Source organism: Chionomys nivalis, chromosome 14 (assembly GCF_950005125.1).
Source record: "Chionomys nivalis chromosome 14, mChiNiv1.1, whole genome shotgun sequence".
NCBI lineage: Eukaryota > Metazoa > Chordata > Mammalia > Rodentia > Cricetidae > Chionomys > Chionomys nivalis.
This window is the reverse complement of record NC_080099.1, coordinates 20,799,498-20,826,983: the sequence shown is the minus strand read 5'-3', so window position 1 is coordinate 20,826,983 and position 27,486 is coordinate 20,799,498. Positions and strand designations below refer to the sequence as shown.

The 27,486-nt window shown below is 45.7% G+C and overlaps 1 protein-coding gene across 4 annotated transcripts in view; it reads left to right on the top strand.

The window, feature by feature from the left end:
- Nedd4l (NEDD4 like E3 ubiquitin protein ligase) overlaps positions 1-27,486 on the top strand; it is a 320,367-nt gene that overhangs the window by 120,931 nt on the left and 171,950 nt on the right. The window contains exon 1 of one of the 4 annotated variants that reach the window (XM_057789217.1): positions 10,590-10,782. The exons of the other annotated variants lie outside the window; for them this stretch is intronic. The gene's annotated coding sequence lies outside the window, so the exon portion shown is untranslated. Of the gene's footprint in view, positions 1-10,589; positions 10,783-27,486 lie in introns of those variants that run through there. 4 annotated transcript variants of the gene reach the window in all.

Genomic DNA, 27,486 nt, shown 5'->3' with positions numbered 1-27,486 from the left:
AATGGACCATGACAATGACACATGTGGCCTCCTGAATCTTTCTCCGTGTGTATTTGGTAGAAATGGATGGAGGATCATGCTACTTTGTTTATTTTTTAATGTGTGTTTTGATGAGGTTTTGGTTTGAGTCACAGTCTTGCTCCATAGTTAAGGCTGGCCCAGAACTAACCATGCTGGAGTTTAGCTTCCTCCCAGCAGTCTTCCTACCTCAGGCTCCCAAATCCTGGGATTATAGGTGGGAGCTACCATGCTCTTGCTGATTTTCACTCCCGTCCATTGCTGAGCTGTTTCGAGGTCACTGTACACATCTGTCTGTCTTAAACATTTTCTGTGGCTGCATAGCATTTGTGACTCTTCAGTGGTCTCCATATTGAAGGGCAGTTGTCACACTGAGACCGCAGGTACCCAGCAACAGAGTGTACTTGTGGTGGAAGGAATGGCTTACATGGCCACCACTATCGCTGCAGTTGGAACCTTGTCATTTGTGCCTTAGAAATAAAAAAGACGTTTTTGAACCCATAGCATGCTCTGTGCACTGTGGATAGGGTCATTAGGTAGGGTCCATGCCTGCTCAGTACACTGTTTTCATCTCTGAAGTCATTAGCTGACTGCAAGGGGAACGCCCTTGAAACTGCCCTAGACTATCTACTGACAACCTGGGTTGCCCAGTGTCTCCACATAGGATAGATGCTCCAAGTAGAGGTTGCTTGGACAGTACCAACTTCATCTCTTCCCCTGGATTAACCTCCTACTGGCAACCTGGGTTGCCGAGGGGAACCTTTCTCCGCATAGGTTAGATGCTCCAAGTAGAGGTTGCCTGAGTGCCAGTGGTTGCCTGGAGGTGATGTTTAAATTGGTATCTACAGCACTTGGTTTTTAGCTAGGAGTTAATAATCCTTCATGTGCTTCTGGCTGGGTGGAAACACTATCTCCTGTTCTGAGCTCAGCTTCGCACTTGGGATGGTGCTTTCTTGGGGATCGTGCGTGCCTGATTAGACGTTCCCTTTTGAGCCCTGTCCTATACTCCCATGGATGCTTCTACATTTTACTCTTTCCTACACCTCTGTGGGCATCTTTTCAGATCACTTTTGCACACTTGGTTTACTCTGGCTTTAATTTGATTCACGATAGCTTTGCAAAAGGGAAAACTTAAAATTTTTCAGAGAGATACACTGTTTTGAATCATTTTTGGTTATTTAGCATAGATCTTCTATCTTTATAGACTATATTATTCATTTTAACTTTTGGAGTCAAGGAGTTATGGAAAAAATAGTTACGAAAGAAACAATTACCCAAATGAGGTGAGATTGGTTAGAGATATTGTTGGGGGACTCAGGAGGGGTCCTGGTGGGATCTCGGGCCTTGCTGCCACTGTCCCATCAGAAATTACTGCACTCCGAAATAGTAATATCTTATAGTTCCAAGACCATTCAGCCATCTTCCCACCAGCAGCCTGCTTGGGTGCTTCTGAATATGAAGTGGAGCCAGGACACGCTGGTGACATTGCCACTCACCTCAGAGCCTGTTAGATACATGCCAGGCCAGAAGAAGCAGTCTAGAAAAAGAAATTTTTTCATGAAGTGTTGAGCTTAGGGTACAAAAAGGTAAGATTTGCAAGCCCCTCTGACCCTTCTCTTGCCGTGGCCTCCTTGTCTCCCAGAGAGGGAACACTGGGTTATATGTTCACATGGTGGTTAGCACTATGGGTGTACAGTTTGGCCAGTCTCTTTATTGGTAGGAGGACAGTGCAAATGTGTGACTGCCCAGGGACACATGTTCCCAACGTGAGGAAGGCCTTCACTGAGACAAGACAGAGGTGACCAAGGGCTACAACAAGGATGTCTTGAATTAGGCTCACTTGCCCCATGAAGCTGCTGGAACCAGTTTTCATAAGAGCCAATTCATTTTCCACAGTGCAAACTCTAAAGCTCATATCTACCAACCTTAAGGTATTGTGTGTGTGAAGGGGCAGTGTGTGTGTTCCCGTGTGTGCAGGGAACATGCATATGTGTGCACTTGCTTGTGAAGGATGAGTCAGCCTCGGGTGTTATTCCCCAGGGGTGTCACCGTGGATTGGAAGCATAGTATTTCACTAAGGCTAGGATTTTCTTTTAACCAGGCTCTCTGGCCAGCAAGTCCCAGGGATCTGCTAGTCCTTGCCCTCCTATGAAAGGATCAAAATATGCACCACCACCTCTGGTTCTGTAACATGTGTGCTGGGGATCAAACTTAGGGCTCCATGCTTGTGCAGCAAGAAGTTTTTCCCACTGAGCCATCTTCCCTGCCCCCAGCCTTATGTTTGTAAAGAAGTCTAAGTTGTTCATCTCAACAACAGCAAGGCAGCGAGAGAAGACGTGACTGCTAGACTAACAGAGGAACATCTGAGAAAAAGAAATCATGGCAGAAAACAAAACAAAGACACATGACACACTGGAGAACATACTGCCACAGAAGAACTGATTTTGGTAATATATTATGGTCTGTAAACCATAACCACCCTAAGGGATGATCTTCAGAGAAAGTGAAAAGGCAGTCGGAGGAAATGGAAGGCGATTATCGGTCACAGTGTTCAGCTCTAGTGGAAGACTGTTTTCTACAATCGGAAGTGGAAGACAGTCGTTCAGTATGTTCTCTGTAGACCAGGGCATGAAGGTCCAGTTAGTTGCATTGCTGTTACGGGGTAGGTATGTCGTCAGTGGGTCCAGCCACTAGCAATGTGGAAATGTTTGTCAAAATGGCAAGTACCTGCTCTCTCAGATCCAGCCTGTTCATTCTGTTTGTCTGACAGAGACACAGGCATAGGTGTCCGGTGAGAGATAGACAAGAATGAGAGTGACTGGTCCTCGGCTGATGGAGGAAAAGATTAAAGGCAGAAATATTCGTTTAAAAAGTCGCTGATCCTGTGTTCCAAAATCAACATCTCTGCCCATCCCCACCGCTGGGTTTGCACTCAGCCAAGGTCTCCCCATCAGATCCAGTAACATAGGCTGACAACCACAAGACAAAAGGCCGGGTGTGTATGTGGGACTTGAACACTAGAGTTGCACATTGGATTAGTGATGTCCAAGTCTGACTCCATAGCAGAACCCACAAAGAGCATCAAAGATATTCCCTGGGGTCTCATTCCAGAAACTGAGTTAAATAGCTTGGAGTAAGACTCAGGTAGTCAGGGCCAGGAGCCTTGTGAGCTCAGCTCTGCAGCCGGGGAAACTGAGACTCAGAAAGGCCACTAGTTACCCCAAGACTCTACCTAAAGTTACAGACGTGGCTATACCAGACTCGCATGAGTTTAGCATGTCATTACTGTTGCTCTCTCTTGATCTTTCCCATGAGACAATGTTGGTGGGTAAGGCCTGCACCAATCAGGGGCCTCCAGTACCATTTGAAGAATGGCCATTATGTACATTTCTCCAGTGTTATAGAGGAGACTGTCCCTTTGCACAAGCAATCTGTATTTGTTAGTCTTGCAAGTGGACGATTGCAGGTCTTTCTACCAAAGTCCCTTGCACGCCTTGCACTTCTATCAGTCTGCTACATTGGGGCACAAGCGCGAGGTAACTTTCTGACTCCTATTCAAGCTGCTCTCTCAAATCAGAGCTGAGCCTTGACCTTCTCCCGCGGAGCCCTTTGTCCAGCGGGAGGACTGGGAACAAAAGGTGCTTCTTGCTTCTTTCACCTTCCCAGGGCTCCCTCTCTGGGTTTCCAGTCCTCCCAGACAACCCAGGAAGCCTTTATCCTTCTCTGATATACAGTGAGCAGCTGACACCTCCTGGGAATCTTGAAAATCATTCCCCAAAGAAGTCACTCTGCAGCAGATGCCTATTTTTAGATTTCATAAAGCCCACATCAGATTTTTTGCTGCCTTTCTCTCTCTGCTCTAAGCCTGCTGTTTGAAAGACAGCAGGCTCTTTTGTCTTTAAAGTTCAGCACTGTCTGGCTAGCTCACACCTTGAACTCTACAGCCCTGGAATGCACTGGGGCCTTTTCTTCCCTCATTCTGACCGAACTCCAAACCACAGGTAATAACCTTTATACCATAGAAGTGGAAACAATACAAGAGGGGTAGAAAATCTCTTCCGAATGGTGCCATAGTTAAGTGAGCCAAATTATATTTTGGTCTGACTTAAGACTTGATTTATCCCATATGCATTTAACTAATTCACTAGACTCTTTGAACTCTTGCATCTCCAAGTGGCTTTCTGAGATGAGAACGCATTTGAGGGTTAGTAGCGTAAAGAGCTGTCAAGTTGACACTATTAAGTTCAATAACAAACTCCATAAAACAGGATTGGGGTGTTGACATGGAGCCTTGCCTATTTCCTGGTCAGGCTGGAGTTCTTTCTTTGGTCAGCAGCATGGCTCTTTCTTTTATATGTAACTCTAGGTTGTAACTAACCACAGCCCTGTGACTTTAAAGGAAGCAATAAGCCCAAGAGTGAAAGGCGGTACTGATTCAGTCATCGTCAGAAGCACCAGGAACGTGTCTCCTCTGCTGGCTAATCCTAGGTCGGTTTGACACAGCCTAGTGTCATCTGAAAAGAGTGAGCCCCAGCTAGGGAAATGGACCCATAAGATTGGGCTGTAGGCAAGCCTGAAAAGCATTCTCGGAATTACTGATTGAAGGGCCCAGTCCATCCTGGGCTGGTGGTCCTGGGTTCCATACAAAGCAGGCTAAGCAGACCACGAGGAGCAAGCCAGAAAGCAGCAGTCTTCTGTGACCGCTGCATCACCACCTGTCTCTAGGCTCCCACCCAGCTTGAGTTCCTTCAGTGATAGACTGAGGATGTAGAAGAGTAAGTCAAATAAACCCTTTCCTCCCCAGGTTGCTTTTGGTCATTGTGTTTCATCCTAGCCATAGTAACCTGAACTAATACATCTTTGTGTCCATTTCCCCCCTCTCCTTTATATCCTTTATATCCTTCATATTGGGTAAACAACAACAACTACTACAAGATCAAGTCTCTTTTATTCTTTCATTGAATAAAATTATAACAGCTTAAATTAAACTTAACTTGGTGAAATATTTTATAGAATCCTCTCAAATTCACTTCAATAAAACTAAGCTAATTATTCTTTTGGGTAAAACATCTTTTTTGAATGGTTGCTTTGTGGGGTCGATGAGGAGATTCAGTTTGAGCATTCCTCCCTAATCTTAAACATACAAAATGTTCCATGGGCCAAATCTGAGTGCTGATATAATGCCACAGGCATAAAGTTACCAAGCTAATCATGTAACAGGCAGTAGTCAAAACACAGGCCCACTGAAGATAGTTGTATGAAATGTTCTGCAGGCTGTGTGTACAAGGTCTGTATGAAATGTAAATTTCATGTTTAGAATTGGGTTCCCAGCCTGAAAATTTCTGAGTAAGTCTGGAGTCCATCCACATCACTCCTTCATCCTGTGCGTGGACATAACTGATACTCAGCCAGTGTTCACGACTAGAAAACAGTGGAAAGGGTACAGAGCGAAATACTGACATGAAAGCGAGCTGGCCAGAACGAGGGCTGGAATATGAGCTTCAAAGGTCCATCTCTAGTGAGCCGCTTGTGTATGTGGACCTCAACTTCCTAAAACTCCAGCCCCTCAATACAGTAGAGAACAAGCACTTAAAACATGGCTTATGGAGGCCATCACAAGACCCACGGGTATCTAATTGTGATAAAGCTATAGAATAGGATAAGGATATTAAAATGACATTGTTTAGTCCAAGGGAACAGATATACTGTACACCTACCTTCAAAGACTCAGGGGTCACTGCAGAAAAGGGGACAGAAAGAGTATAAGAATTACACGTGCTGAATGACTACAAGAAAACATTAGCTTTTGAGCATAGTGGGGCAGCTACACATAGGAACTTATGGTGGCTATGACACCATGTACAAGACACGTGCACAAGCACAAGCCAGACCAAATCCGAGCATGGAGGGAGAGCTGCGTATGAATGTGTTCAGAATTGTGTTCAAACTCTGAGCTCCAGGGCTCTGGCCTCGGTGGCTGCGATTTCAGAATTAAGTAACTGTGTTTATTTGGATTTCATGGCTAAGTTCCCTGGACTAGACTGTCTGAAAGCTGACTCCAGTATAATTAGTGAATTACCGAGAACAACTTTAGTGCTGTTTTGCGTAGCAGCTTCAAACTTTATTTGTGAAATGTGTACATGATGGCCCAATCACAAAGCTCGAACTGGATGTGTTCAGAATGTTCAGTGATGTTATAGCATAGATCATGACAGTTGTTGAGACCTCAGAGAGTCCCCTGAGAACAGGCAGAGAGAAACAAGCACGGACAAGGATTCATCTGGGAGATTCCCAGCAGGGGAGCGGCTCATAAACAAATGGAAGGAGCCCGGCAGTGGTTGCTGAGCGGGATAGCGTTTGATTTGAGTTAGCTTTTCAAGCCTGGGCTCCTGAGTCCTGGAACTGAAAGAGTGATGTCACCATAACGTGGAGGAATACGGAAACCCATTGTTCAGGATCCCAAATAATCTGTTGACCCAGGCTGCAGCGTTACGCCAAAGCATGACAACACTCACCAAAACAACCAGAAATGAAGCCAACAGAAAGGATATACTGCTGTGTGCCCTGGGTGACTGTGGATGCAGTCTAAGACAAAATCATAAACTGACCCAAAACATCGTAAGATTGGGGTGGGGAACGGCTCTAGGCATGGTTCTCTAGAATGAATTCGGTAGAGGATCTGGAGTATTTTACTCTATAGATGACAATGTTGTGTTCTGATGTCAAAATATTGGACATGCCTCCGAGTCGGTACATAGAAAATTCCTTGAAAAGACAACAGCAAAGACACGTGGATATCTAGGATCAATGTTCATGGGCCAAGCTGAATGCAACTCGGCAAGAGCTGGTTAATTTGTGAAGGCCCACATCTATGCTCTTCATCTCTATTTCAGCGCTGCTTTACAAAGTGTCAGTCAGCATGAATGGGGGTAGAGCTGCTAAACTCCGCCAGGAGAGAGAGGCAAGTCCTCCTGGACTCCATCACCACCAGCTAATGGAACAGAAAGCAATGGTGCCTATGCTTGGTTAGGTAGAAAGTAACAGCACCATGGAGACAGGAAAACGAGTCAAGGCCAACCAGCAAACACCACTGGAGTGAGTGGTAGCCTGTCAAATGGCTAGCGTGAAGCATCAACCTGATAAGCTAGGAAATAGGAGTTCTGAGAACTAACCCTAATGATCCCCTGCCTCTCCTGCTCCCCCCCCCCTTTTTTATGGATTAAAATGTGTTTGTTTTGTTTTGTTTTTTGAGATAGGGTCTAGCCTTGGAGGTAAACCTGTGGTGGGTTGCAAGCTTTTGAAAACGTAGAGACCCCGACGAAAGCAAAGCTATGAGACATAGGAGAGGGGCCGGTGTCCGGGGTTTTTATTCTTTCTTTCAGTGGTAACTTATTGTGTAGCCCAGCCTGACACTCTCAACCCACCTGCCTCAAGCTATCAACACTGATTCCTCATCCTCTTAACTAAGAGTATGGGTCTGCACCACCTCATCCAGCTGAACTGTATTTATTTTTTCTTCTTCATTTACCCTTTTTTAAATCTTTTCCTTTTAGAATTTTATGTGTGTGTGTGTCCTGTATTTACATCAGCCTCATCTTCTCTCCTGCTCCTCTTGTGTCCTTCATGCCTCCTCTTAAGCTCGTGGCTTCATTTTCTCTAATTATTATTGTTACACAAACATATACATAGACACAGATAAATATATTAATTTGGATGAATTGAACTGGATCAGACCCAATGGCCTCCTCTCTGAGGGTCAGCGTTCATCATACTGGAAGGTGCTGTGCAAGACGCAAGATGCCAGGGGAGAAAGTAACCCATAGTCCTACCCAGCTGTGACCCCGATGAGCCACAACGGTAGCCAGAATGGCACGATATCCCAAAGTGCAATAGTAGCACTTATATCCTGGTGCTAGCCAATAGCTGCCTATTTGATTTAAGGCTCACTCAATAGGAGGGAGTTCATGCCTGGTAATGTAAACCCAGCCAGCTGGTGAAGGCATGGGACCTATGGGAGCACCTAGTGTGACATTTAATTATATTAATACCTGCCCTTAACAGGGTACCCCCCATCAGAGAAGCATTTTCCTGCAGTGATGGAGACCACTACTGACCCGATCTTCCTGATCAAAGCCGTCCTACAAATGAGCTGTTTCTTGGGGATACTTGACGCATATACTCTCATTGGTAGTCAGAGCTACTGAAACTTACCTCTCGACTATTCTAGTATCAAATTATGCTTATTATAAATGAGATTTCCAGTGCTGTTGTTGCAGTAATAGACAAACAACACACTGGGGTGATATGGCTACAAACAGGACCTTTTACACTGTGTGATGCTGTGACCATTCCTGTCTTCCTCGCTGAGCTCCTCCCTCTTCTGTTACACTCCAGACACGGGCTGCTCCGTGTACACATCACGCCTGCACAGCTGCCAGTCTCCCGGGATCCTTCCTTTATCGTGTCCTCCCCCGTTACTCTCTTATAAATCACAGTGTTGTTTAAGAGACATAGCTCAGGGCCATCTCTTAAATATGAATTTTCTAAGCTCATCTTTCTCCGCAGTCCTAACTTCTGGTAATCTCCCTCTTAAGATTGGTATTCGTAGTTTATAGCTTGCTGATCGTAGACGAGCCCAGGTAGATGAATAGATGCTTGGGAGACCGGTTAGGAACATGGCTTTAAATGTTCTGCAGTTGTACAGAACAACTTACAGGAACACCCCCCCCCCCCGAACCTCTCACACCAGTGCTTCTCAACCTGTGGGTCGCAACCCCATGGGGTCGTCTGTCAGGTATTTACAATGCGTTCCACAACAGTAGCAAAATTACAGTTATGAAGTAGCAAGTATATTAAAGAATCGCAGCACTGGGAAGGGTGAGAATCACTGTCTTACACACACACACACACACACAGAGTTGGGGCACGGTCCCAAGGTGCTCCTTTCTGTGGTATTTTCAGAATCTTCAGCTGCCTTCTTCAGTGTCCTTAGGGGTGCATTTTTTTCTTTCAGCGGTGTTATGACTGGCTCTTTCTGTTCTATGTGTGGGGCACACTGACCCTCACTTCTTTCTTCTCCGTGTGCCCTGAGAATTTTAGTTTTATAACCACATTCCCAAATGTTAGATGTTATAAAAAAAAAAGAATTTTTTTTTAAATATGGGGGGGGGAATGATTGGAAATACAATGTGATGGGAAAGAACAAAGGTTGTCCTTGTGCTGCCAAACTAGCTGTCAGGGAGCATTTGTGACAAAGCAGGAATTCCATGACTGCCTCTCCAGTGTAGACAGAGGATGGAGTGAGGTGCATGATTGCAGTGTGCCAGGGCCACCAGCAGATGGGGATGGCAGTCTCTTGGCCCAGGTGGGACCAAGCATCCTCTTAAGGGCCTCATTCTCATCATTAAAGAGTGGTACCATCAACTGCCTCTTAAAGGAACAGCCCTCTGGCTCCGCTGTCAGCTCCCCTCTCTGCATTCTTGTCCCTTAAAGCAGATCGTGTTCCTGGCTTTGAAGTGGGAATTTACACTGAGCCTTGGGCAGAGCCCCCTGCCCCACCCTGGACTGTTTCTTGGCATCCAGGCAGGGTTGAGTCTGAGGGGTCATGGGCACTCTCTCTTTGACCAGTGGATTCAAAACTGAATTTAAACGTGGTGTCTCTGGCCTGTAGGTGAGAAGAGAAGCATCTTGTGTTAATAAATGTGTGCCGGGCTATGGATTTGTTTAGTTAGCAGTGCTGGGGATGGAGCCAGCGCCTTGCACCTGCAGTCTCCGCACTGAGGGAAGGGGAAGGAAGTAGCCAGGGCTGATTGAAGACATCAGTACAGTGCTGAAGGGTGGGGGAATATAGAGCGGTCAGAAGTGCCTTGATGGCAGACTGTTGTTCTCAAGAGAGCCAGTGTCTCACTGATTCTCACCGCACAAAGGAAAAAGGGCTCAGGGCTTCCTTTGCCAAGGATCAGAGTGGTTCAGAAAGGTGCTCCGTGTCCCTTAAGCTCAGAAGGCAGCTAGTTTTAACTGAGAAGAATGGAGGCTTGTTTCACCTATAGGGGGATGATGAAAATGTCTGTAGAGGTGTTCTTGTTCCCTTATGTATTCTTCCTAATGGTGTGGACATTAGGAAACTCTCTGGAAGGGTATCCTTGTTCCCTTATGTATTCTTCCTGACAATGCCGTGAACCCTTAGCCACTGAGTCATTCATTGTCAAAGAAGCATTCCAAATGGCTCAGAGACTCTGAGGTTCCAGGTCTCCTGGGGCAGACTGCCCACTTCTTGAAACTTGGCTCTCAACTTTCAAGTTGCACTGCAGGGCAGCATTATAGAAAGGGCTTGAGTTGTTCTCTCTGTCACTGGAATCCACCAAGTTTCGCCTGTAGTCATTGGCTGGGCGGCTCCTGAGATGAGCTGTTTCCGTATTCCCCACATTTGAATTCGCTCCTGGTTGGAGACAGGCAGGCATCAGCAGCAGCTTCCAGCCCAGACAGCTTTCAGCACAGCTAGCTCAGCCCAGCTTCAGGGAGCCCTGCCTGCTGAAAAAGAAAAAGCTACGTGCAGCCCTACCTGGGCAGTAGCTTCGGAGCCTTCCCCCCGCCCAGCACCTTGCTCCGCCCGCTCCAGGCTGTTGATTGCCTGTGGGGAGCTGGAGAGATCAGGATTCCTCTTCCATTCTTGCTGTTGTTAGGGGAAACAGACCAACCATCTGCATCTAGACCAGCCTTGCTCTTCCTCTCCCCTTTGACGGAGGTTTTCCTGCCTAGAATCTGGTAAGTGTGGCAAAGGCTCTGTCTCCTTCTTGGTCTGTGCAGAATGTTCTCCTGTTGTGGATCCGTGAGCTTTAACCTCCCTGTGCTAGAATTTAGAGGAGTCTTTGAACTTACTCCTTCTTGCTCTCTCTTAAGTGCTCGTTGGATATTTTTAGCATGACTTGATACTTGTATCAAAAAGTATACCGTAAAAAAAAAAATCGTTCCTTGTGTGCTTAACCTCTGTCATTTTGCCTGAAGCTTCTCTCCAGTGCATGGCACTGAAAATGAGATTATGTAGATGATTCTCCGGTGCTCTCCCCATGGATAAATGACTGCATTTGTCATTGCTGTTTTCCTGAAATGTCAAAAATAGGCATGGGGAAAGGATCTATCACATGGAGTTCAGAAATTTGATACAACATTCCAGGTTGAAGTAAGGACAGATCTTTTCATTATGTGTTGGTTTCAGTTTAAAGCAGAGCCAGTGCGTTCCTCTGGGTTACCATGGCACAGGTGACCCTCTTGGTCCTGGAGATTGACTTCTTAGGCCATGACTTGTTTTAGACCTTTACAGGAAATGCTAGAAGACGAATGATGTAGCTCCTAGCTTTAGCTTTCAAGAGGGTTCACAGATTTTTATCGTTTTGCTCTTATATGGATATAGGCGTCCTGTCAGGAAGCTCTCAAACTGGGCAGTGGGGTGCGTGGTGACGCCATCCTTTCTCACTGCCTTTGCTCCTATTTCTCAGGCTCCAGAATAGAAACTGTTATACCCTTTATGAGAAACTGCAATGGACATTTTATATTTTCCTTCTTCTGAGTTAAAGAGGACTTATGTAAATGCCATTTAGAGAAAAAAAGTTTCCTAGATTAAGCTGTCTTTCCATGAGCTTACTTGTAATATCAGGAACAGTGTGGGGTTCATATTCTCTCTCTCTCTCTCTCTCTCACAGACACACACACACACACACACAGCTTTAGTCACAAAAAGTATTATATGGCGAATATGTAATCTGAGGAAAAATGGAATAATGTAGTGTTGATTGGAAGACCAGGGCAAGGATGCATTTGAAAGACCCATAAACAGTAAGGAACACACAGACCATACACAGGCCAGCATGACCATGTGTGTTCTGTGTGGTTTCATGGGTGAGGAAGAAGGAAGAAGTTAGCCTTGTGGGAAGAGCTCGAAACACGTCAGAAAACAAAACATTTGTCAGGGATCTTCCAAACCATGGAACTGGACCCCTGGCCCAGCTTGCTTCATGGTGACTTTTGTTTTCCTTGCAAATCATGGGGTACCAGGACTTTAGATGTGGGGCAAGCAGAACGGTTTGATAACTATAGAGACTCGCCCTTCTTTGTGTGGGTAACGTGAGATTGCAGAGCCAAAGCAACCACCAAAAAGGACATCTGCAATTGAGTTGTGGAAATTGGTGAGGAGATCCTCGCACGCCTTACGTGTGTGTGTGTGTGTGTGTGTGTGTGTGTGTGTGTGCCTGTGTAATGCCTGCCCTGAGGCTGCTTTGCAGGTGTGGTGATGCTTATCCTCCATAAGGGAGCGGGAAGAACAAATAGACCCCAGCAGCTCCAGAAGAAAGCAGTGTCCACTCTTCCCCCAGCCCAGGGTGACCTCGTTTGTTTCTGCTCCTGCCTGGATACTGATGTGTTCTTTTCCTGTGGTGACTCAAACTGTGTGTTTGGTAACATTCTTTCAACTCGCAAACTCTCACTTCTTGCCAAGAGGCCAGAGCACCTGGTTAATGATCTCCAGTGTAAATGGCTCCCGCCTGGTTGGGGCTGCTCAAGTGGAATTGCATGCCCCCCTCCGGGAACTTCTTCCCTGCCCGCCACATGCCCACCTGGGGGAACTGGACAGGTCCAGTTTTCTATGCTCTTTTCTTGGGGGAGCAGATGAGGTGCTAGAGAAGACAGTCACTGCAAGCTGCCCGCCAGGGGACTCTCAGGTAGCTCGGGGGCCCTGAGGTTCCCCAGGCGCCTGGGAGGTGGCAGGGTGGATAATGATGGTGTTGGGTGATTGTGTCTCCCATTTGCATGTGGTGACTGCCCAGGTCTCCTTCAGACACCTTGGCTGCCGTCTGCTCCTGCTCATCTCTGAGTCTCAGCAAAAGGCAGAGCAGTCTCGATGACCTTTGAACTTGTCCAGTGAGGGAGAAGACACAGCAGTGTTTCCTCCTGACAGCACTGGCGATGCTGTGTGTTCACAGCCATGCCTAAAATAAGGCGGAAAATAGCTTTTATAATAACAAGAAAAGACTTCCCCTTTGTGATTTTTGAAAGATTTCCTTTAAAGGTAGGGTTGTTTTTTTTTTGTTGTTGTTGTTTGTTTTTGTTTTGTTTTAAGTAGAAGACCCCGACCTGCAGTCTCTCAGGTTTGTCTCAGGAGTGTGGTCATACCAGTTCCTGGTGGAAATACTGTTCTCCAACCTTTTCTCTCTAGCATAGCAGAATGGCAGATGTCAAAGCTGAGGACATTTACATAAGGCCTTTATTTTATGCATCCTGTCCAAGGGCATCGTTCCCTTTTCCCTACCTGTAATTGTGGTTTAGAGAATGGGGCCAGCCTTAATTGTGGGTGGCAAAATGATCCTTGGGCTGTGTGGTCCTCTGAGGCAGGGTGTGGGTGGGTCAGTCATGAGCCGTTTTGGTCTCTTTCTCAGGTCAAGTTCTGCCTCACTCAGGCTGGATTGGCTGCTGACTGGGACTCTGATGTTTATTCTAGAATCATGGGATGGTTAGGATTTAAATATGATTTTTAACTGAATTCTTTCATACTAGGGAATTATAAAATGTATGTTACATGCTTTTTTTTTTTTAAGTACCAATTCAGCTGGGTATAGTGACACATGCCTAGAGTCCCCCTATTGTGGGATAGAAGCAGGAATATTAGGAGTTCAAGGTCATTCTTGGCTACAAAACAAGTTTAAGTCTGATGCCTATATTGGACATTGTTTCAAAACAAACAAAAATAAGAAAGCATCATAATTTATTACAACTGAGGGCAAAAGATTGATGTTGCATCTTTGCTCCTCTTAGGGAATGTTTTATAGATAAACACTGGCTTGTATGTTCTCAGAAAGGGCTTTTGAATTATTTTGATTTTGTGGGGGCGGACACGTGTGTGTATACACGTACATTTATGTGTGACAATACACGTGGAGGCCAGAGGGCAACCTCAGGTGTCAGCTGTCTCTTCCTCCTTGTTCATTGCTGTGTGCTCCGGGCTAGCTGACCTATCCCCACCTCCCCTCTTGGAGGAGGAGGGCTGACATGCTAGTTGCGTCACCCAGCCTCTCTTCGGTTCTGTGGATCCACACTCCAGGCCTGAGTGTGCACGGTGAGTGCTCTATTCACTGACCCATTTTCCCAGCCGGTGTTAAAATACTCACTTCCTTTACACTGGACTCTGCGATATCTACTTAGCATTAATTGCTTAAAGCGCTTCTCAAGTAGTGGCGGTTCTGTCCCCTTCCCCAACATGCGGTGGCTTCTGGAGACTTTCTTTGATTGCCACAATTTGGGACAGAAGATGACGGTGGGAAGTGGGCGGGCACCTGTGGGCTGGGGCGTCTTGCTATTCTAATTTTTGCTCTTGTGCAGGAGGCACCTGTCACATGTATCCAGCCCGGCCCAGAGTGTCTGCGACATTGGGATTAAGAGCTTGGCTTTAAAGAATATGTCTGGGTGGTCTGATCACAAGGAGTAAAACTCACTCTGTGTGTGTGTGTGTGTGTGTGTGTGTGTTATGTCTGTGTGTATATCTATGTGTATATGTAGATGTGTATGCGCGTGCGTCTGTGTGTGTGTGCGCGCGCGCGCGCGTACATATGTTTCAATTGGACATAGCTAACAAATTAAAAGAGCTGTCATTGATACAGCTTTAGTGTAATAAAGTATCTTTGACAGGGCCAGGGAGATGACTTTGGGTAAAGTTCCTTGCTGCCAAGCTTAAAGATTAGCGTTCCACACCCACAACCTGATATGAAAGAAGAGAGAACTTACTCCCGTGAGTAAATAGTGGCCTCTGACCTCCATGTGCTTGCCGTGACACCCCCTCCCCCCCAAAAAAAACCCAGCTGACCAACAAACAGATAAATGTAAAAAGTATTTTTAAAAAGTATCTTTCAAGTTTAAATTATTGGTAGAGTGCCTTATTTTAACATAGCTTGATAGTTAATAGCTATTAAGTTAGTAGTTACCTGATAGTTTTTATTCATGGGGTAGTGGGAGACTGACTTGCATTGAAAATAAGGACCTTGCAGCTTCCGGCCAAATGCTCAGCCCCTGAACTACAGACCTGCCTTCTCAGTTTCTGGATCTGCTGTTTGGAGCAGGGAGGGGGCCTTCACAGAGAGAAACAGCAAGTAGAGGATCAGGCTGTGGGCCTCTGTCCCTAGATGGGTTTGGGCTTCCCTCTGACATGATGGTGATGGAGCAGGCAGGCACACATCTGTGGGCCTCAGTGTGAGCCTGAGTCTGATACGAAAAGGGACTGTGCAGTTCTAGAAACAACCGCTGAGATCTTCGCGCTCCTCCGTCTGACATGCTGCCTTTGGAGGTGAAGGAACCAGCTCAGAGAGGTTAGCTTCTCTTCTCCAACCGCCTCTGACATGTTTGTCTCCCTCCGTTCAGTTCTTCGGGCAACTTCACCAGCTAATTAATTCACTTCTCAGTTAATCGTGCGCTCACTTCTGACACCTTGTATTGTCACGCCACCGCTCTTAGAGATCGTCAGGATTAATTTTTTATGCATATGCCTCTTGACTCCTTAACTAGATTAAACTGGCTTTGGGGATGGGATAATGGTGGAAGTACTTCTGTGTGTCTGCCTGTACCCAGAGAAGCATTTGGGAAATTTCAGACCCAAAGAAGATAGGACCTGGTCGAACTGGCCCGGACTGAGCAAGTTTGAGAATTCGCTCCGCCATTGCTGAATGTCCTTCCTGTAAGGACTGACTTGCTTCCCATGCTGGTGGCTTTGCATGGGTTTGAGAGGGCCACAGGTGCCTGCCACTGTCAACCAAGGCTGTTTTGTAAAGAATTGACTCTCCACCAGGCAGTGGTAGTGCATGCCTTTAATTCCAACACTTGGGAGGCAGAGAACAGGTGAATTTCTGAGTTCGAGGCCAGCCTTGTCTACAGAGCAAGTTCCGGAACAGCCACGGCTACACAGAGAAACCCTGTCTTAAAAAAAAAGCAAACAATAACAACAACAACAAAACAAAAACAATAACAACCAGAAAAAGAAAAAGAAAAGAAATTACTATCAACAGTGAGAGTCAAAATCCATGCAACATTTTTGTTTTCTTTTGACCTAAAAAGCAGCTCCCTTTTGTCTTAAGGATGGTGTGAAAGTACATCAGCCCGCTTCTAGGAGACCTGCTATTCCCAGGTGTGGTTGGTGTTCTGTAATAAGCAGCCTTGAGCGGGTGTTCCCTGGCATTCTAGTGGGCTTTAGTAACACTCTGTCATCCTGGAGACAAATGGTCTCCCCAGAGCTGTATTAAGCTCTGCCCCACTCTTTTGTACTCACAGAAGAGGCAGCTGCCTTTCCATAAAACCTGGTACCTGCTCCCCACATTTAGAAAACTAGGAGGGGCTTGCCCTTCACAGGAAATGTCAGGGCAGCAGTTTGCCTGTGTCTCCTGACCCTGCCTTCACACATACCCCGCTCCCACCTCCTACCCCCACAGCAGGCGTATTCTGTCTGCTCTCTTCTTCCCCGCTCTGCCTGCCTTGGCTGGATTCCAGTCTAGGGACGTACTGTTCAAAAGTGCAGTCCATGTACCAGTAGCAGTATAGAGCTTGTTAGGCAGGTAGGTGTCAGGCCCTGCCCTAGACTTGTGGAGTTGGAGTATGCTAAGTATGTGGGTTCTAAGGACCCTCCTATACAAAGGTGGTTTTGAGAAAGCCCGGATCTGATGCCGCCTTCAGGAAGGGAACCAGGAGTGGTTAGTCACCAGGGTAGTGCACGATTCTTTTCCACATATGGATTCCCACTTTCCCTGATGCATCCTCCACCCTGGCTGTCTGTGTGCCACCCAGACTTCCCCTGGAACAGCCTGCAGCTTGGCCTCTTTGCTGTGAGGGTTTTTTTCTAGATAGTGCTGCCTGCCGTTCCTGCTTCATGCATTCAGCACGGCTTGTCCTCTCTCGCCATCCTGGAAGTCCCACCCTCCTCTTGTTTGTCAAGGGCTCTGGCTTTCTTTACTGTATACATTCCTCATAGAATCTGTATATGTGGCTCCAGAATCACAGCTTCAAGCAATCAGAGGCTTGGTGAAAATCTGAAAAAAATGCAAGTGAAAAAAACTGCATCTATACCAAACACGTCTAGAACCTTCTTCCTTGTCATCCGCCCCCAGTAACCCAGGAAGACTGTTTTCCAGATCACTGATGTGGCATTGAGTATAATAAGTTATGGAAGATGTACACAGATTGCGTGTGAATACTGTGGTATAGTGTAACGTGCAGGGTTGACATCTTCACGAGCTGGTGCGCTGGAACCAACACTCCATGAACACTGAAGGAGCACTGTAGCCTCATCGTTGCCTCTGCACACGTGTGAGCAATGCTAGTTTACAGCTTTCCTTTACAGCCACCCTGAGGTGCATGTGTGTTCACCTAGCTGATGCTTTAGGGCTTCCATATGTACTTAAAGAAAAATTAATTGTAGATCACTCGTAATTCATGCATAAACAGACTTGGTAGTTGAAGTGATTCGAGTAATGAAACCATTGTCATCATAAAAAATCTTGTCTTGTTGAATTTAGTATTTCTAGTCTCTGAATCTCAATTTTAGGAGGCCAATATTGGAAAGAGGCAATAATCTAAGTAGATGAGTGTAGTCGTGAGGTTCAGCATGGTGATTGTAAGGATTTAGTGCACCAGCGTTGCTTTTGTTTTTAAAAGACAACTTTTAATACGAAGAAACAGATGATCTTTTCTTCTTATGCAATGCTGGCTGTACCCAAATTAGTAAATGTTAAAATAACTATGGCTGATTAAAAACATTTCGCAAATTCTTTTTACTTTTTATGTAATTAAAGTAAGTTCTCCATTTAGTCGTCATCTCTGAGATAAACCCAGTCTTGCCAGACTGTCTGGGAAGATTAGTGAATCAGACCCTAAACATTTGAAAAATAACAACTATGTAACGATGTGTCTTATTCGGGATACAAAGCTGTTCCTCAGTTCTGAGATTTGTGTCCATCTTGTCAGCCTGACGCAAGCAAAGCTCCTTCCGGTAGTCTACGGTGAGGACCATTGCTCTGACGACACAGCCACCTAAGTAAAGTTCAGCTATTGCAAAGCACCGAGTGTAGCTGGCTTTCTGGCTGGATTTGCCGCTGTGTCTGCCTGCCTTCCACTTTACAGGCTAAGAGTCATTTGTCTGCTTATAGTATTTGTTTGCTTATGGGCTGACTTTGCTTATAAGCAAGTCAGCTGTGTACAATGCAAAAGGACAAAAGCCGTTTCTTGATTTCATGATGCTCGCATTCTAATGGGCACCTTGACATTCCCACAAGGAGGGATTTTACCAGACAATGGCAACCAAATTGGCACTCGTTTACACAGACAAATGCGGTTCTTGTTGCTTTAACGGGCGTTTGTATCTGCCGGTGACAGGCTGTGACACGGAACTGCATGTATTTCTGAGGTTTGGTCAGTCATCTTAAAGTAGCTGTAGAGCGTCCATATCCTTCCTAGCCTTGAACACACATTATAAACGAGGTCTTTGTCTTCATTGAAGCTGGGGAGGGTGTCGCATGAATCCAGAATATACTATGTAAAGTTCTAAAGGAGAAGTCACGTGGTTTGTGAGATAAAAAGCGAGCTTCCCAACTCTGAAATTAGATAGAGTGCAATGAAGGGGGAGGAAGGCTAAGAACAAAAGGCATCAAAAAGAGGAGCCCCACATCCTACCAGAGACGGTGTAGAATGTAAATCAGATGCAAATATCCAGTGGCCTGTGAGCAGCTTAACAGACAAGGCTGAACTGAGGGGTGGAGAGACTGCCCAGCACTTAAGAGCATGACTGCTCTTGCAGAGAAGAGAGGTGGGTCCCCAGACCCAGGTCCAGTAGCTCACAACCTCCTACAACTGCCTACAGGGGATCCAACATCTTCTTCTGTCCTTCATGGTTGTCTGCACAGACAGACACACATAAACAAAAAGTAAATGTGTGTGTGTGTCTGTGTAAAAGAAAATCAGTAGATTGAGAGTTAAAATTATTAGCTATTTTATCAACAACTACAAGGTATTCTAAGATCGGCCATGGCAATATAGAACCAGCCGTTGATACTATACCTCTTTACTGTGATAAACTTATATTGCCTGCTGTTTATGGCATCAGTCTCTGAGTTCTAATGAACTGATGTGGTTCTGTGATCTTCAGTCAGCTTGTACTTGGACAGTTGTGGGTCAGCAGGATCCTGAACAGTCAAGCCTGGGTAACACTGGCAGTGAGTCCCGATCACAGCTGACTGAGAGAGTAACGGTGATTAAGGAAGGTAAATAGGGTCACCTGGCAAAAATATTTGCCCCTTCACGGCATTGTGGAGGCTATATTTAGAGGCAATGTTTCTGGTAATAATATTTGAAAGTTTGTTTTGTAATCCTAGGGAGCTTGGGTTATTTCAACTGGAGGGATGTGGGAAGGCAGTGGGGAGACAGAGAGACTGCAGTGTGTCCATTGGGAGAGGAAAGCGTGATGATTAATTGGTGTAGAATAAGAATAGAAAGCACGTAGGAAGCGGAATCTTGAAATTTCAGGGCTATCCGTTAGTCACTAGTCGAAGACTTTGCTTTAAGAAAATTGATAGAGACCCACCCAGCTCCAAAGGGAGTTTCCAGCCTTCCCTTTGAATGCAGGTAGAATATTTTAAATATATTCTGTTTTAGCACTGTTCCTTTCCTTCTTTTTTCTGCCCTGTTTGTTCTTGCCCTCTTGCTACCTGCTCTCTGCCTCATTTGTGATTCTTGTTTCCTTTGCCCTGTGTCCACACCCCAGGATTCTCTTGTCCTGGCCCCTCTACACCCTCTGTGTGAGGATAAGTCTTCCTATACCGGCGAGTCCCCTTTGGGATACAAGCTTCTGTGTGATGGCCTCAATTCTTTTCTGTCCCCTGTATACCTGTGACACCCTTCTCTGTGAGGGCTGCTCTGCGCTCAGCACCAGATGCCCCAAGCATCCGATAGGAATGTGGTTTGGTTCAGCTGAGTGAAGTCAGTTTGAAGATGGCACCCAATTTCTCTGCTAGAAGCGGCCAGTCTCTCCTTTTATGTTTGCAGAGCTGTTTGCACTGGTCTGCTCCGTCCTGGCCTCATAACCAAAACCCTGGAGGATGATCACACTGCCGGAAGTGTCTAGAGATACGGTCCTGGAGCTTAGGGTAGACGGGAGAAGTATTACACACACAAAATCAAGGACCACAGACGAGGTGACGGGACAGGTGTGGCAGAACTGCAGGGTCCTGTTAAGATGGGAGGTGCGAGCTTGTGGATACTTGAAGCAGGCATGATGGGTGTATTACTCCTGGACTCCATTTGGCAGATACTGCAACACAAATATGCAAGCAGGAACCAATGACATTCCTCCCTCTTAAGGACACGTGACAGGTGCCAGCAGTATTGTGATAGAAACATTGACATTGTCCCTAGGTACTTCATCCTCCTACCCATCCTGTACACAAGCCCGGCACCCCTGTCTCCTCAGTTGTCCCGTATGCTAAAGACACACCTTACTTCCGCCATCCCCAGCTTTCTCTCTTATTAAGCTTTATTAGCACATTCTTGTTTGCTAAGCATGACAGCCGTCAGACCCTGATGAGAAAGTACTTCAGAGGGTAAGAGGAGAAACCTGTAGGGTCTAGCGAGCATAAACAGGTGATTTCTGTGCCAGAACACGGAGCTGATGACCAGTAAACTTTAGAAAACAGATTGCCCTAACTAAATAGTTTTTCTGTATCACAATAATAGGTTTCTCCGCCAACACAGTAAGCCAGATCAAGCCAAACTGAAAAAGGAAAAGAACAGGTTTATTTGAGAAGAGCAACTCCTGGGTGAGTTCTCCAGCCCCATAGATCTAGGGAGGAGAAGTCACATGCCTAAACCAAAGCAGGGAACTTATATAGCCTGTAGGCAAGGGGTGATGATGTGTCCACCCAAGCTGGGTTTGTGCCCAAGTGTGATCAAAAGCTGAGTGCTTTAGGAGTGGACTTGGGCTGCTGGCAATTTCAGGGGAGGAGCTGCCACAGCCACCAAGAATGCAGAAGTGGATTTTTTGGCGCCTTTTCTTTCTTGGAGATGCTCTGAGAGGGTAGGGTTCGGAGAGAGAAGAATGGGGATTTCAGATCGGGCAGGAGGGAGCTGGAGATTCCAGTGGTACGCTAACAGTCTTTCGCACACAGAAAGCAACATGCATGGGTGAAAGAACCAGCACTTAGCTAGGTGCCTTGTTTACAAGTTTTGTGGAAAATGGGGAAGAGTTCAGGCAGAGCCTTGATCTGTAACGTCAGAGCTGGATTTTACTCTCTGTAATTGGAGTCTGGTCTTTGCATACATGGGGGTGGGAGTTGTTCCAGTCTCTGTATATACATATATGGGGGGGGGGAGTTGTTTTCGGTCTGTTACTGTTTCTAGTCAGTAGAAATGCATTAAGGCATCTGAGTGGTCAGTCTTAGGAAGAGCCAGCCGGTAGATTGATTGTAAGAGGTTTGATGGCATAGAACCCCTAAGCCCTGTTCTAGCTTTGTCATAGGGTCTAAAGAGAGAAGCCTTAGTGCAGACTCTTCCCAGATCATAAAATAATTCTGAGGTAATATGGTAGAGACAAATGCGGTTCTATTTGAGTGTCATTTTCAAATGCTTCCAGCCAGGTTGGGACCTTTAACAACTCAAAAATTCCCGTAGTGAGGATTAAGGGCATAGCAGCAGGGTGGCTTCTGGTCTTAGATGGCCTGTAGGTCAGTGCTTCCCACACCACCCTGCATACATAGACCTTGGTCCCATCAGCATTCATTCCTGTGACTTGCCAAAGGAAGCTAAGGTGAGGTTTCTTCTTCTAGTGTGCATTGCTGAACTTGGGAGCATGGTGGCTTCAAAAGGTTCCTTTATTCTGGCTCCCTGAGTTACCAGCACGTGCAGTAAAAGCCTCTTCGATAGCTTGCATGGTGTCTCGCGAGCAGGTCTTCGTTCATTCAGAGTCCAGAGTGGCTTAATTTAGGATCACAGGTACAAGTGATCTTTTTTCTTAAATGGTGGTGGGGAGTGAACCCAGGGCACTATGCAATGCTATGCCATGTCCTCAGTCCTACAGGTTGAAGTTTTAAGTCCAGGCAAAAATACATATTAACTACAGGATTTATTCTGATTGTAGCTTTTTTTTTGACATGTGTTCTGTTTGTTTGTTTTTTGGTTAGTAGTCATTTACTTATTTATTTGTGACAGGGATCACTATGTAGCCCTGGCTGAACTGGAACTAATCCTGTAGAACAGGCTGACTTTGCACAGTGATCCGCCTACTTCTGCCTCTGCATTGCTGGAAGCAAAGGCATCCCCCGCCAGCATGTGCTGTTTCTTAGACTTGCCATGAACACAGCCACTGTTTCCAGAATGTCAGATGCAGGCTAACAGCTACATGGTGTGAGAGGGAGATGGAGATTTTACTTAGATTTGGCCTGGGTACTGACTAGTTTCCTGTCTACTTGACACAAGCTAGAGTCCTCAGAGAGGAGGGAGCCCCAGTTGAGAGAATGCCTCCATAATTGAGAAAGTAACTCCATAAGATTGGACTGCAGGTAAACCTGGAAGGCATTTTCTTCGTGACTGATGGGGGGATGACCTAGCGCATTATGGGTGGTGCCATCCTGGAGCTGGTGGTCTTGGGGTTTATGAGAAAGCAAGCTGTCAGTAAACAGCACCCCTTCATGGTGTCTGCTTCAGTTCCTGGCTCCAGGTCCCTGCCCTCACTGCTTTTGCTGATGAACTGTAGTATGGAACTGTGAACGAAACAAACCCTTTCCTCCCCAATTGTGTTTGGCCATGGTGTTTCATCACAGTGAGAGTAACCCTAGCCAAGCCTGTGTCAGGAAGGGAGGCAACACCCCTCTCTCCTTGTCATCGCTGTCCTCCCCCTTTCTTGCCATCACTGTGCTCTGAGAATGCCAGCTACGTGTTCATACCATGATTTAATTGCACCGTGGCTCTTAAAACTTTCATCTGATATAAACCCTGTGCACTGTGTAGACCTGTAATTCCAGCCCTCAGGTGATACGGGCAGGAGGGTCAGAAGTTCAAGACTCCTTAGCTACATAAGGAATTCTAGGGCAGCCTGGTCTGGAGACTCTTAAAAATTTTGTTTCCATGTATGGTAATTTTTCTTCCTGTTCTTTGAAGGAAAAAAAAAACAGTTCTTATATAATATATCATCTAGACCAGGGAAGCTGCTTTTAGTGTTAAAGGTTGGGGGAACAAAATAGCATTAAGGAGTGAAAATTGTAAGAATTTGGAAAGTGAACCAAATAGAAAATTGACAAAACAAAACAAGGACTGAGAAATGAGCAGGTAATGGCAGAGGTTAAAATAGGAATCAAACAGAACCCTGAAAGGTTAACTAAGTCATGGCACCTGCCTAGTCAAAAAGATAAATGGCAAACTCCCATCATTCCTAAGGAGAGAAGACAGGAATCCATAGTAGGGACCCAGCATGGTGACTAGGTGACTGAGCCCTGAGCAGCATTGTGGGAGAATAGCGGTGCTGTTGCTACCAGGCACAGAGAGCCATCCGTGGTTGAGAACACAGTGGCTGGTTCTGCCTCAGACTGGCAGCCCAAGGGCCTTAGCAAACATTCCGTTTGCACTAGAAATAGCAGTGCAAATAATGCCTCCCTCTTGCTGTACACACACACACACACACAAGCCTAGCTGCCTTGATGAATTCGGCAGGGAGAAAAGTACAACTTCAGGGTCCTCGTGAGATAGGTAAGGAGGCCCTGCGTGGATTAGAAATAAGTACTACTATTTCTTATTTCCCACACAGTTCTTCAAAACAGAGTGAGAAAGATGTGGGGGCAGGTGGATCCTGATTTTCAGGTCATTCTGAGCTCCATAGCAAGATCCTTTCTCAGAAAACAAACAAACAAAAAGAATTAGGCAATAGTAATGGGAAGAGAAAGGGAACGGGGTGCTCGTGGGTGGGCGGGAGAACTTGCGGGAAAGCGGCATATACAACCCCAGCCAACACACTTGAAACATAGGGCTGATTCATCTGTAAAATACCAGTGACCAAAACTGATCCAAGAACAAAGGTACAGACCAGTTTCCATAGAAGAGGAGCCGGGGCAGCAGAGAATTGCCGTGGAGAACGGCAGGCAGGCAACATGGATATATATATATATATATTTTTTTTTTTTTTTTTTTGGTTTTTTGAGACAGGGTTTCTCTGTGGTTTTGGAGCCTGTCCTGGAAGTAGCTCTTGTAGACCAGGCTGGTCTCGAACTCACAGAGATCCGCCTGCCTCTGCCTCCCGAGTGCTGGGATTAAAGGCGTGCGCCACCACCGCCCGGCAACATGGATATTAAAAAAAATGGATATTTTTAAAAGCTATTTTAGCTAACTTTTAAAGAACATGGGGTTTGGGTGTTGCTTATCCTACTTGGAGACATAGCGAAGCCCAGAGAGACTCTCAGTTAACCTGGTATCTTGGTACTCCCAGCATGGATAAAAGAGGGGCTCTTAAGTCCCACCTCTAGCTGAGGAGCTGTTGGCAATTGGTAGCTGCTGGGTGTGGGGTAGGGAAGGTCAGTTTTCTTCAGGGATGCAGTCTCAGACAGGCTACCCATTCTCCAGTAGATGGTTCTGTTTCGGTGCACACATAGGCAGCACTAGATGGAGTTGAAGGGCTTTAAAAAGAAGCACATGAACTTGGAAGAATGGTGGAGAGGATAGGAAGCAGGGATGGGAATAGGCAGTGGATTTTATAAATTGTATTATGTGCATGTATGAAATTGGCACACAATAAAAGGCTGATGTACTTAGAAGTTTTGCTTTGCTTTGAAATGAGGCACCACAGTGGGAGTGAAACCTGGGTCCTCTGCAAGAGCAGTTAAGTGCTCTTAACTATCCACAGCCCCATTGCTACAATTGAGGGGGGGGGTTAAACTGTTATTATCTATGCAAGAAGTTTACAATAACTTATGAACCAGTAGATTTGTGAGTCTATTAAAAGGCTAATACCCCGTGGTCAATCCCTCCCTCTAGTGAAGCTGTGGTGATTAAAGACTGGGAACTCTGTTCAGTGACACCCTTTGTATACTCTTTGTATATCAAAGGAGATACGTGCTTGCCACAAACGTAGAGAGACTGGAAAGCTGGCTGATGAAGTTTAGTAGATATTTCTAATACCGTAAATCTGAAAAAGCAGAATAGGAAGGAAAAATTAACAAAAGGTGCACTTGTGTGTGTGTGTGTATGTGTGTGTGTGTGTGTGTATTTCACAACAAAAGTCAAAACTCTCAAAATGTTCAGTTAAAATTAGAAATCAGCCAGGGTGTCCCCCTTTTCAGTTATTTAATGTTCTATTTAAAGCTCACTTGAAACATTTGTGTGCCTGGGATTCCAAGAGCTTCAAGGGAAAAAAGTTTCTAAACCAGTAAGAAAGATTATCAAAAGAGCTAGATTTAAAAAACAAACATTTGAAAAAAATGTCTGTCCTTTCAAAGAGAAATGTGTGGAAATGCAAGGTCATTGTTTGTCTTAGTTAGGTTTCTGTGGCTGTTACAAAGCATCCTGATCAGAAACAACTTGAGGGGAAAGAGTTCCTTTCATCTTGCACCTCTCGGGTTACTAAGAGAAGTCAGGTCAGTCCCATCACTGAGGGAACCTGGAGGCAGGAACCGAAGCAGAAGCCGTAGAAGAACAAGGCTAACTAGGTTGCTATCTTCGAGTACTCTGACCATGTCCCATCTTCCCTGCGTGACCACTTCATTTCTGGAGCTTCTCCTGCACCAGAGGGTGCACCCACACCAGTGGGCTCTCCTGGTCTCTCACAGTGCCAGTCCTCAACTGGTCTCCATGGCCCCTTCATGCCTCTCAAACTAGTACCATCTAAGAAACGCTTACATATTACCAACTGCATCGGCTGGCACAGGGTATGACCCTGGGTCCCGCTAGACCACAGCTTCTGGTTGCTGATCCCGAGGAACCACTGATCAGAAGATTTCACCTCAATGATGCTGACCTCTTTGTAATCCCCACTAATTTCTTAGTCTTGGTTACCGGGTTTGATTGTCCCAGGAAAGCAAAGGTTTCACCTTAGTGGTTCTGTTGCCTTTTAAAGCAGAGCTGGTTCTTGATCTCCACTGACCAGAACCAAAGTTTTTTTTTTTTTATAGTTTTTTTTTTTAAACCATAACATTTATTTTATGACTGAGTGAAATCCTTAAGATTAACTAGATGCTACAACAGCTGCCCTTTTGGGTTTAGGGGCTGTCCCTTCACGGAACCCATGTCTGAATCTCCGACAGACAATTTTTAGGTGCCTCATCTCCCAGTCCCGACAGTGTTTCACCTCTTAGCTTTGGCCCTCCAGTTATACTGTCTCTTGAGCTTGGCATCCTAGCCACATTTGCCACAGGTGGACTTCTGAAACTGGTAGACCTTAGAGCCACAGTGGCGGCACATGTGTGCGTCTTATTGTGGTGCTTTCCAGAGGACGACATTCCTTTCGTCATCTTTCTTCTGCCGCCAAGGCCAAAGACTGGAAGAGGAACCACAGATTCTTAATTCAAAATATCACATGGCCCCAATAGAGTCTTGAAGGGACTCTCAAAACTTCCCTTTGAAGCTTCCCAAGCTCATCTGCACTATTTCAGCTTTCTTTATCTTTCAAGCTCCCACAGAACACCCCGTTGAGTTCTGAGCACTTGATCCTTTAGCCCAAAGTTCTAAACGCCTCCACAGTCCTCCCCCACACGGCCACATCTTCCACAGCCGTACCCACGCCCCTGGTACAGTTCCTCTTCTTTCCGTTGATACGATACACAACATAGCAAAGCAACCTGGAGGGCAGAGAGTTTATTTCAATTTACACTTGTAGTCCATTATGAAGCCCTGTCAGAACAGGAACTCAAGGAAGAACCTGGGGGCAAGAACTAAAGCAGAAGCCGTGGAGAAACACAGCTTACTGGCTTGTTCATCCTGCTTCCCGATACTATCCAGGAACACTTGCCCAGGGGTGGCACCACCCCAGTGACCTGGGCCCTCCTGCATCAATCATTAACCAAGGAAATGCCCCCCCACTTGCCTAGAAGCAGTGTGATAAGACATTTTCTAAATTGAGGGTCTGTCTTCTCAGATGACCTTAGCTTGTGTCAACTTGACAAAAAAAACTAACCAGCACACTATTCCTACATCAATCTTAGGGAAAAACATGAAATAAAATATGAAGGAATGAAAATATGAAATGCATAAATGTATTTAATACAAATTAATAAGCACATTTATTGCAATTCTAATTAGAATTTCAGAGGTGTTTTTTAATTGAATAAAAATAATCTTGATGTTCATATAAAAGGATAAATGCATAATTCTGGGGAAATTATGATCGTGAGGGGAGAGAAGCGAAGTGAGCATCTGGCTCACAGATGTTCACAGTATGCCGAGAAAATTTGCATGGTCCAAGCCACGTGGTATCGATTC